The 12,395-nt window shown below is 34.4% G+C and overlaps 2 pseudogenes; one reads left to right on the top strand and one right to left on the bottom strand.

Moving 5' to 3' along the window:
- Positions 1-1,234: 1,234 nt before the first annotated feature.
- On the top strand, positions 1,235-8,567 carry LOC104848487 (annotated as a pseudogene).
- On the bottom strand, positions 2,389-2,497 carry LOC117285792 (annotated as a pseudogene).
- Positions 8,568-12,395: the final 3,828 nt, after the last annotated feature.

Raw genomic sequence — 12,395 nt, 5'->3', positions numbered from 1 at the left:
CTTTTTATTGAGCTCCTGTTACATTCCAGGCACAATGGGTACAAATGAGCAAGACCAAAAATTTTCTTTTCCTCTGATACCTTAGACTCTGAAGGACATCATATTACAATAATTAAACCCTATATTAAATTACTAACAAAAACCACATCATCAAAGGGAATAACATGTTAAGCATATTAAAGTGGAATCTGAGTGCTTAAAATCAGCATTTTAAGAAGGTCTTCAAGGGGTTCCCTTACTTTTTTACTCACCTGGTGTCTGTCCTTTCTGACCATCAGCTAACTTCACATCCCTTTTTGTGCTGATTTTCCTGTGACGGCATGTGAGAGCATAGGGCCACTTCTGTAAAAGAGAGAGTTGTTTAGGCTGTCCTTTATGTGAAAATTACTTTGAAGATGCCAGACTTAAATAACACTGGAGGAGATTACTATCATTTATGTGTCTATTAGTTTACCTTGTCACATAGTCTGTTTTTTGTCATAGTTTTGTATAAACCTTACAATATTTTCAGTAATTTGGATGCTATTATCTCAACAATAAAATGAGGAAAGTGAAACCAAGAAAAAGGAAGTCCAAGGAGCTATGATTTGAGAAGAGTAATGTGAAAATTCATTAGTAGAAAATATACCCTGAGGCATATTCCTTTGGGAGCAAGCTAAGGAAAGTGGAAAATAGATATACCATACCATTTCTTGCCATTGAAATCTAGACATTCTATTTTGAATTTGGGTTTTATTCATGAATCAGAAACTGGAGGGTAAACATTGAGTTGAGTTAGTGATTAGGGTAAATTAACTGTTTCTAGGCTTCTTCTATGATTCAGAGAGTAGGACTAGTTTTCTGGTCCTGTAAAAACTCCCGGTAAAGTTATTTCATACTAGAAAGCCAGTAATGGGGGTAGAATCCTCTTCACCCCCTTTGTTTATTTGTTTGTTTTATTTATGTCTGGTGGTACAGGGGATTAAACACAGGACTTTCACACTGATCTCCATGTGCAGTCCTTTCTTTCGTTTTTGGAACACTATTTAATTGATTTTCATTTTCTCAGCAACTATGGAAACATATTTCCTGTTGTCTTTGTTTTTGTTGTTCTTGTTTTGTTTTGTTTTTGTTTTTGTTTTTCATCTTAGACACTTGTATTGCTAGGATCGGGTCTGAAGTTCTGGGTGTTCCCAAAATACCCTGTGGTGAAGAAATGTCATCACTGCAGAAATAACTGTCAGGCGCTAAGATCATGGTCACGGCAGAGGACGGTGACACCTACAGATCCTACAGGCGCAGGACTCCGCCACCAACTCTGCAGACAAAACCTGTTTCTCGCGGGAGTGAATGGGGAGCACCCTCCTCCCTCAAGGGCTGGTTCCCAACTCGTACGGGGGGAGCAACGAGGCTGAGGGGCACCCAAGAATTTCCTCTTCAAGACAGAGCAGAACTCAGCTTTTCTAAAGTGCTCCGAACATCTCAGTACAAAAATATACAATACTGATTAGGACATGACACTCACTAGACCTCCTAGCTTCTGGGGACCCTCAGGACAGGGCAGAGGGTCCGGCTGGTGGAAAGGACCAGGGCTGGAGACCTTGAGGTTCTCAGAGTAGCCCAGGGACCATGAGGGTCTGGGGACGCCATTCCCCTGGCTATGCTGCTAATATTAGCACTGTTAGTGCCTGATGATTAATGCTTATGGTAGTAAATTGTCAAAAGAGAGATTAAAGCACATAGAATAAGAAAATCTTCCTCAGTTTACTTCAAACCTAGGATCGAGGTTGTGGAGCAATCTGGTGAAATAGTGGAATATGTAAATTTTTAATGTATTTCATTTTGGCATGATTCTTAGCTGAAAGACTTCCTTTCACAATGTCAATGTGGCTTTGGCCTGAACACTTCTACTCACATAGTACAGATTTTTGACAAGTAAAATCTGAATTTAAACAGGGCAAATTGTCTATTCACTTTGACTAATTTTTGACTCAGAATAGAGAATTAACTTTTCAGCTCACGTTAATGTACATATTCTTGTTATGTAAGCCACATATAATTTTATTGTTGTCTAAATCATATGATCAGATAGGACAAGGTAGATACTGGAGAAAAAATACTTATAAGTAAAGACTGTGACAATGCGGCCCAGAAATCATGTATCAATAAGTAAAGCTCAGATAAACTCCAATGCATAATACAGGAAGAAATTTAAACTATTTCCTTTATATTAAAAGACATCTCCTATAGTAGGCCTACATCTGAAAATACCAACCATAATAAGAAAGCTATGGAAACATAAAGCTCTGTTGATTGTTTTAAAAAATTACTATGCTGTATAATTTTAAAAATAAGTAAAAAATTAAGCAACACCCTATTAAATAACATGAATAAAAGAAAAACTCTCAAGAGAAATTTTTAAATATTTTCAACTAAACAAAAGTACAATTTTCACATTCATTAAATAAAGTGAAAACAGTTTTTACACTTGATCTTAGCCAAAAGGCCGAGAAGCGATTGAAAACAGTTTTTAGAGGAAAATATATAGCATTGAGTGCATATTGGGTGAGAAGAAATACATAAAATTAGTCATCTATTCCTTCACCATAGGACAGAAAGAAAAGCAAATTACATAATCCAAGAAGTGAAAGGAAAAGTAATACAAAAATATAACACTAATTTAATTAAAAATAAATTAATAGAGATGATCAATAATATCAAAAATCTGATTCTTTTTAAAAAAAAGCCAAAGCCTCTAACCAGGCTAATAACAAAAGACAAAAGATGTGAATTATTAATATTATATATGAAAAAGACATTATTAGAAATCCCATGGTTATTAAAAGCATAACAAGTGAAAATCATGAAGAAGTTTATGTGAAAAAATATGAAAACCTAGGTTAAATGGACAAATTCCTTAAAACAATTAATCTGCCCAAATTCATACAAGAAGAACAGACTATCTGAATAAGCCAATATTTATTAAGTAAATGAATGAATAGTTAATAGCCTTCCAACCCAGAAAATATCATGGGAAACAGATTCAAATGAATATTCTACCAGACATTTTAGGAGGAAATAATACCAATTGTCTAAATCATTTCCAAAAGAAGGAAGAGAATATTTTCTAACACACTATTTGAGGTCGCCATTGCCCTAATAACAAAACCAGAAAAAGGTATCAAAAGATTAGTACAAACTGTTGCATTGGAACAAGACTGTAACCCAAGCACACTATGAGGCTGGGGCAGGAGGATATAAGGTTCAAGTCCAGCCTGGGCAATTTAGTGAGATTCTGTCTCAAAATTTTTTAGATGCTGTTTATGTAGCTCAGCGGGACAAAAAATATGAATAAGTGCATAAAATGGACACAATATATACTGCAGAATTTCTACATATCCACTACTATAGGAAGACTCCATCGTGATTGCAGTAAAAACATTTTGAGTATGATTTCCTTCAGTCTTGCAGTGGGTTATCTAAAGCTAGTCCACTTGTTCTCCTAAACTTTTATTAATTTGTAAATTCACTAATGAAATTTTTTTTAAAAAATTGGATACAACTTTTCTCTCTTCTGAACACTGTACTAGATAGATATTTTAAAATTCCTTGCATATAATATTAAGGCCTTTAGACTGTACTGGTCTTTCATTAAATCTGCTCTAGAGACTCTACTACACCACTAGTATTACCAATGTCCACTAATCTGGGCAGAAAGAGAGGAGATTCTTTGTAAATTCTCTATCAGAAGTCTTCTGTTTAGCAATGCAAAAGTTGGGAAAATAACATTGCAAACTGTGAGTTCATATTGTGAGTTGTTTTTTTTGTTGTTGTTGTTTTGTTTTGTTTTGTTTTTTGTACCAGGGATTGAACTTGGGTTCTTGCTATTGCAAGACAGGCCAACGAACCGCTGAGCTAAATCCCCAGCCTATGAGTTTTTTGTTTTGTTTTGTTTTTTAATCTAGCTAGTGATGATTTGTAAAAAGAAAAACTATTATAGAGAAATTCTTTAATTTTTATTTCTGTTTCTATCTTTATTAGTACATGTTTGATTAATATAATGATTCCATTGATTGTGGGGAGGTGGAACATGTATGTAACACATCTTAAATCTTTATATCCACTTTCCTTCCCCACCCTCCCTCAATCCCTTGGTCCCCTTCCCTTTTTCAAAAGTTCTATCTCCTTGTTTTCTGTTATTTATATTTTATATTTGTTAAAAATTGAGCTACTTGATTCATAATTTATTTTACACTTAGCATTTACTCCAAACTCCATTTATTAAGAGAAATACAAGAGATTTTTGTAAGGAACAAGCAATGATCCACTGTGTCCTAAACATAGACTATATTTAGAAGAAATAAATCTGAAAGTCTTAGTTGAAATTTGATCAATTAAAGATAAAAAATATTGGACTTAAATTTGTAATGAATGCAGACATTTGTGGTTTGTTTTGCAAAAGAAGGTGTTATGATTTAATTTACTCAGGGAAGATTAGCAGTTAGCATAAATGGCATTGCCAAAATAAAACAAAGTTATAGGTGTAAATCTGAAGAATTTACTGAATAGTTCAGGACATATGTGGTAGTAGTTATGGAATGGGAAAGAAAAATTGATCAAATGACATAACAGTGCAGAAGTTAGAAAAATTTGGTAATGATTTGATGATAGAATGAAGGAAAAAATAAAGAATAATTTTGTGGCTATAAGTATATATGACTTAATTATAAGTTAGATTTCCAACAGAAATTTGGAAGTCATAAGACAAAAAATGATTACTTTTTGCTTTGGACCAAACAACAAGTATCTGAATGAAAATGAAAAAAAAAATTTGTTTAGATATTTGAATGTTTGTTTTGTTTCTAAGAGTGTGCTCAAGTGTGCTTGTGGCATATTTTTATGCATGATAACTTTGTTATGAAATGTTGATTTTATACTATAAGTTTAAAACAGTTCTATGACTATTACAAATTTGCCCTTTCAATACTTACTTGAATATTTTCTTTCTTGTGATTGCAAGATGCTAACTGAAATTACTCATTTAAACTGCTGATACTTTAATATAGTGATGATAGTATTTTATCAAGAAATATAAAAAGAGTAATATGCTGAGATATGTAGGTAGAGATGATAGCATTTAGAAAAGACTGAAGACATTTTTAAGCTGCACAAAAACTCAGGTCCCCAATATGCCTAAATGTGCAACATTTTTATTGACATTGAGTCAATTCACATCTGCCTTAGCCTGTACACTCTACACACATGAGATTGCTGTCAAATTTGTGATTCATGATCCACATAGACTATTATAAGATACGAAAATTGCCAGAACTCACATACTGTTTAGCTTTGGCATTTCTTTATTTCTTCAGATATATGTAGTACTTGGCAACTCTTAGCTTTTGAAGTTTGCTTGAAATATAAAATATCAGAAAACTGGCAAGACTGCAACTCAAATTTTTTTCTTTTTGTTGTTATCACTTCCTTCTAATTCTAAGGGAAAAAATTAAATTGTGGAAATAAAAAGGCAATATTTTCTTTAGTAAAGCTGTTTTCAGTTCTGTAAAAACTGTCTCCAGTAAGAAAGACAGAGGCAGCAGGTAATCTCTCAGACATTCCAAATTGCTTGTAAATTAGAATATTGTTGTGATTGCTTTAATATATTATTTTATATTTGCCTGGCCCCTGGAGCGGGCATCTATTTGAGAGCAGAAGAGGTGGCATCATCATTAGTTAGAGTGTCCTTCTCAGTAGGGGAAAGAAATCAAAGCCTTTTCTTTTCTTAATAATTAATTTCTTGTTTAATTCTGCTGATGCTATTTATTTTTGTGATGATATGAAAACAAAAAACACTGCTTATTTAATATTATTCATTAAGTGAACATTGTCAGCTCTGACTCAAGTACGAGGCAATGTTATTTAAATGATTGAACAGATCATTTAATCATTAAACTTTTTAAATTTAAGGAGGCAACAGTATGGCAATATTGGCTACATTGACAAACGTGCTAAATGGGAAAAGGGAAATTGTTTTTTGAAAGGGGGTTCGCATGCCCTTTCGGGTGCCCCTTCCCAATTAGGCCACTCACACACCGAGAGGTCCGGCAGGAGATCTTTATTGTAGGGAGGCGAGCAGGAGGCAGGAAGGCAGAGAGAGAGAGAGAGAGAGAGAGAGAGAGGAGGAAGAAGAAGCAGAAGGAGAGAGAAGAACAAAGAAAGGAAGGTCCTTTTATCAGTTTTGGGGTGGGCTATTGCTTATTTATGAGGAGTGAGCTACTTTTAACCTGTCACAGGCCAGATTGCTTTTATGGGCCAGTCCTGCAGACACAGGTTTCAACTTTCCTGGACCACTGTAGCCTTGGAGGGGAGGGAAACCAGAGATAAGGGCCTGAGGTCATTTTAGGAGCCAAGATGTACCAGGAGAATGCAGCCTGTGAGGCAGCGTCACAGCATACTTTAACATGATCAATTCCCTAACATTTTTTTAAATACTTCATTCAGTCATCTCAATTCTGTATTAACATTTTTTGTTTGTTTGTTTGTTTTTTGAGACAGGGTCTCACTATGTAGTTGAGACTGCCTCGAAACTGACTATTTAGCTCAGGCTGATCTTGAACTCACAGTGATCCTCCTGCCTCAGCCTCCGAGTGTTGGGATTACAGGCGTGTGCCATTATACCCTGCTTGTATTAACTTTTGAGATTGCATTAAAAACAACTAGGCAGTAATTACTACTAAAGAATAAAACTGAGTTATTCTAGGGACATGTGTTTAATTGTGATTAATTTCAAAAGAAATATGTTTGTTTTCAGTTTCATAACAAAGCTGGTGACTAGATTGGTTTTCTATTAGGTTAGTGTTTTCTTGCACTCAAGTTTGAGAATATAGTCTAGATCGTTATCTATAAATTTATATCCACATTGAATAATATCAAAGCCATCTTTCTCCTGAGTTGGATATGAGAAGAAACCAGCATAACATGCATACTCCTGGAAAGATGTCCATTATCTATCTTCTAAATATAGTAATGAGGGCCAGGGATTTAGCTCAGTGGTTCGGTGGCCTGCCTTGCAAGTGCAAGGACCTGATTTCAATCCCCGGTACCAAAAAAAAAAAAAAATTAATAAATATAGTAATGAATAATTAAATACCGAGCAGTTCCTTGATAGAAGAAAGTGAGAGAGTCTGGAGAAGAGAGATGAAGTCACTTGCCCCCAAAAGAGAACACAGAAAGACAAAAATATTTGAATCTATCTCATGGATTAAGCTCATAGACCACATGATTTCAGTGCTAGTCTTATCTCCAATGTTATACTATCTACTATCTCTTGGATTCTTAAACATATTAAGGGTATTACTAGTTTGACATTTAATTATTTCTTGCATTTTATTGAAATGTATAAATTTCAAATTATTTCCATGTTTCCATCACTTCCATACATATATGCATACACACACGCACACCCATAAACAGGACTTAATACTATATGTAGCAATTATTCTTAAGCACATATAAACAAAATGATATGAATATGGTGGAGGTCAGTCAGAGATGACCAATACACAGAATTAATATAAAAATGTACTTTAAAATCAGCTTGAATGAAATATTTACATGAAAATTAAACAGAAAATGATAGCATCTGACATCAGTGGATTTGATGTAATAGTAATAATTAATAATATAATGATATTTGAGTGTATGTTAAAAAGAATTTACAAGTCAGACTAGGCTGATGAATTTTAAGTTGGTGTCATAGATATTTGCATATCTTCAGTGTAAAAAGCTTTGGTTGCTTGCCTATATTTTTGATGACTGAAAAGTTTAGCGTTTATATGCCACATTTATACACTTTATGATAATGGCAAAAGTAATACCATTAACAATTATACTTCAGGGCCAGGGATTTAGCTCAGTGGTACTGCTGCCTGCCTCACAAGCATAAGGGCCCAAGTTTGATCCCAAGTACAAACCCCCCCAAAAAATTTATACTTCAGGGGCAGGTTCCCCTTCTGTCTCTTAGACAGAAGCTTTCTTTCCCTCAATAAATTTTTCGTTCTATTAACCCCCATTGTTCCTCAAATTCATTCTTCGACTTTAGAGAACATGAACTTGCTTTTCAGCTATCTAGCAGGTTTGGGCGTTAAGTCTCCTCCCCCTGTACCTTTTTGGAGGTCTTCCACCATGATTACTGTTCAGAGGAATCACTCAAGTTGATAAGGACACCTGAAGACAGAATAGTACATGAATTAAACAATACAGTTGCAACAGCTTCCTTTGCAGGGAAAATTGATTCCAGCCAAACCTGTAAACAACTTTATGAGTCTTGGATGGCAGCTCATGCCAGTAGGGACAGAGTCATAAAAAATTATATAGCCCAGACGTCAGCAGTAGTAAAAAAAAACCTCCGAGAAGAGAGAGAAAAGAATTAGGATGATTCAGTGTTATTAAAGCAACTTAGAAAGAGGCAGGCAAAGTTGGAACGGATGCAGTCAGAACTGAATGTTGAAGAAGTGGTAAATGACAGGAGCTGGAAGGTGCTTAATGGATGCTGCCGAATTCACTTCCAGCCTCCAAAGAATGAATAAAAAAAAGATGCTGTGTTAAAGGACCAGGTCACCTCCTCAGAGCTAAGCATGGCAGACATCAACAGGTTGGGCTTCCCAAGAATGATATCTGAGCCAATAGACCAAGACCTTTTGTTGATTTCAGCCCCACTGAGCCAGGACCTCGTGTCTAAGTAATTCCGATAATTATGAAATAAACTGCTATTTCATACTGATTCTGTAAAAAACATTTTATAACTATTAAAATAATTTTCCGACTCAGAGTAAAAAAATTATACTTCATAGCTAAACTTTCATGAAACATTCATTTTGTTACTAGTGTAATGATTTTGATTATTATTTAATTGATTTGAATATATGTGCAGTACATAATGTTTGCATTCTTGGTGTGGAGTTAGCATATCCCAGTTTCCTCTGTTCATCCTTTATCTTCCCATCCATCTCTTAATCCCCTTCCCATTTGAGAATAAATTCTTTTATTTTGCTCTTTATTTTTTGCTCTGGGTTTCTCTTATAAGAGAAACATGATATTTCAGCTTATGTGTCCGATTTATTTTACTTAATATTGTGATTGTAAAATGCATCCATTTTTCTACAAGTTTATCTTTCTTTGGGGTAGTGTGTAGTCCATACTATGTAAACATTACATTTTCTTTATCCTTTCATTTGTTGGCATATATATTGGCCACTTCCAAGATTTAGATATTATAAATTGTGCTGCTATTAGTATGGGTATGCAGGTATCTCTGTAATAGTATGTCTTTAACTTTTTCAGGAAGATACTTAGAAAGGGAATAGCTGCGTCACAAGGAATCTCTACTTTTAGTGTTTTGAAGAATCTCCATAATGATTTGCATACCGGTGTACCAGCTTACCTTGCTACCAAAAGTATAGAAGAGTTCCTTTTTTTCCTGCAGCCTCTCCAGCATTTGTTATTATTTAATTTCTTGATTTTTTTTTCTGTGCTTGAGTAGAATACTTCCAATTCTAACAAGCTTATTTTTCAGCAATTTTCTCTTTAACTATTATACCTAAACTTAAAAGTAGTGCATCTCTGGAAATATTTAATCCATTGTTTAGATATACCTCGAGAAAGCAATTATCCTGTTTCTCTTCAATTGAAATGACAAAATGTTCATAGTTGTAAACTTAACAGGCACAACAAAAATCTTTTAAAAAACCAATATACTCTTTAATGATCTTATACTGTTTTCCTGATACTACATTTATGTGCAGTAGTATTTTACACATGGACTCAAAATGGTTCAGAAATTGATGTTTGTAAATGTTAAATAAAAATTCAACATAAAAAGTATGTTATCAATGGATTTGCTAGTTCATCCATCTAGGAAGATATTATGTTAAGTGTTACCATGATAAGGGAGTGAAGGAAGGAGGGGTTGTTATTTAGTTGGGTCAAAGTTCATGCTTGGAATCATAAAGAAGTTCTGCATAGGAATACAGATGATGGCTGCTCAAGAGTATTATGTACTTAATGTTAAATTTTCTTCTTACAAATGGTTAAAATGCTATCTTTTATCTTATTTTTTTATATTTTTACCATAATAAAAACGAAAATAATAAAAACAAAAAGTACATTTTATACTGATCAAATTTTAAAGGGTGGAAAGGCAAACTTGAAAAGAGGAAAGACGTAAGGGAATATGTAGTCCCTAGATAGTCTCCTTCTTTAACAGATAAAAACAAAAGTCCCTAGCTGCTTCATTTATACCTTAGTCAGGAGCAAAATTGGATCTGACTCAATTACATTTCAGCCCATCTACACTTCAATAGATCTAAGTTGTCAACCAAGTACTCCAGCAACATCACAGATGGAGCATTAAAAGCTGAGCGAGTAATCATTTCTCTAAATCAGCTCTTCCTTCTGCATTCTGCAATTCAACTTCGGCGCCTTTCTTTTCCCTGCATTCATGGCCTCCCACAGCCAATTACCCAAATTCATAGCATTTCAATTCTGCCCAAGTCTTATGACTTTTGCTGTTTCTTTTGTGGCCTGGGCTGCTTAAAATTAGAAGATACCACTTCTTCCTTACCTCCTCCCACTGAGAACCCAGCTGACATGTGACATTCCGTGAAAAACTGTTGTGTTCTCCTATTTCGTCCCCTAGTCGATCTCATCATTTCTTTCTGTGTAAACCTTACACACTCTCTGAACCTGGCCAAATAAAGCATTTCCTGCTCATATTTTTATGAAAAAGTAATTCATTAAGAGTCAAATATGATACACTGTTTTATGCTACAGGAGATTCTATTACGAAACAGATTTTCATCCTGCTAAACATAGTTTATACTCTTATATGAAAGACTAATATTAACCAAATAATCACAGACCACTTAAATGTCATTTCTTTCCAAACAGAGACATACTGAGAGATGCTGCATTTCAAGCCCAAAAAGTCCTTGTTTCAAAAAAATGGATGTGGATATAGCTCAGTACAAAGATCCTGGGTTCACGTCCAGCTATATTAAAAAAGGGAAAAAGAAAGAAAATAAAAGAAATCTATTAAGTATATATTTTTCATAAAATTGAAAAACTGAAATTATCAACTCATTATACTAGAATAAAAATCATTGTTTAATTGACTCTAAATTTTCTTATCATTTAAGTATGTACACTGAGAGAGAAAGACATATACTTTATTTTATCTTTGATACAAACTAGGGGAAATGTTATTCCCACCCTAGAAAATAATGATATATTTATTAAATGTTGGTCCTCTAAATGAGAAAGCACACGCAATAAGGAAAGTGATGTTACTACTCCATGTATTTGTGCCTAGTATCCTATAACAGCAGGATGGTGATGAGCAGTATCTGCTTTCTTGTAGCTTCAGAATGACATTTGATATGACACTGGAAGAATTTCGAGTCACTGTGAAAATTACGCACATTAAGACATTATGTCACCCATTAAATGTTGACCAAATTCTTCAATGTATATTTTGAAATAAAATAATAAGTATTTCCTTCTAATGAAAAGTATGATAAAATACTTTTTTTCTTTTTTCTAAGTAAATCATAAGTAATGATATTTTGGGGAAAATAAGAAAGCATATCAAAGGATTCTATGCTTGTGCTAAAAAAAAAAGGGCGGGGGCACAGTGAGAAGAAAGTGAAGACCAGAAGTAGCGAAAGTCTGTAAGGTGAGTGAAGGATTAATACCATACCAGATTATGGGTCAGCCACAGAGGACTGTAGGCCAGGCAGTGTCAGCATCAATCCCTGCATTTCACCAGGACTGGAGGCTCCAGACTTCTTGCCTTGGGTGAAGCAATGGTTCCAATAGCAGTGCTGACAGAAATAGTACCAGCAACCTTCTTGGCAGGTATATTGTAAACTCTGGATAATACTACATCCAGGGTCTTGGCCTCTGCTTTAGTAATTCTCTATATTAAATGTCTGATTTTGTTAATAGGATTATCTTCCCAAAGACCCTGGATTCAATGTATTTGCTTCAGCTGCTATGGTAGGAGGGCTTTAGCAATTATTGTTTGGTTGACTGAAATCTATAGTCAAGACTGAATTACATCACATGAGCTTGAGATTCAAAGATTTTGATTAGAATATAAAGAAAGGATCCAAGGTATAAAGAGATTAAAAAAAAGTGAAGTACATGGCTATTATGTGCAACTACCCATCAATCTCTCGTTTGTCTCCTAATCTGAGAAGTATATTAATAAGAGGGGAGAGTGTATTAATAAATGGGTCACTGCATTATCAGAAAATTTCAGGGCTGGGGATTTAGCTCAGTGGTTCCCGCACCTGCCTTGCAAGCACAAGGACCCAAATTCAATCCCTGGTATCAAAAAAAAAAAAAAAAAAATTTCA

This window comes from Fukomys damarensis, unplaced genomic scaffold, assembly GCF_012274545.1.
Source record: "Fukomys damarensis isolate Sample0158 unplaced genomic scaffold, DMR_v1.0_HiC HiC_scaffold_12, whole genome shotgun sequence".
NCBI classification, from domain to species: domain Eukaryota; kingdom Metazoa; phylum Chordata; class Mammalia; order Rodentia; family Bathyergidae; genus Fukomys; species Fukomys damarensis.
Note: the sequence above shows the minus strand (reverse complement) of the source record. Positions and strands in the feature narration are given on the sequence as shown.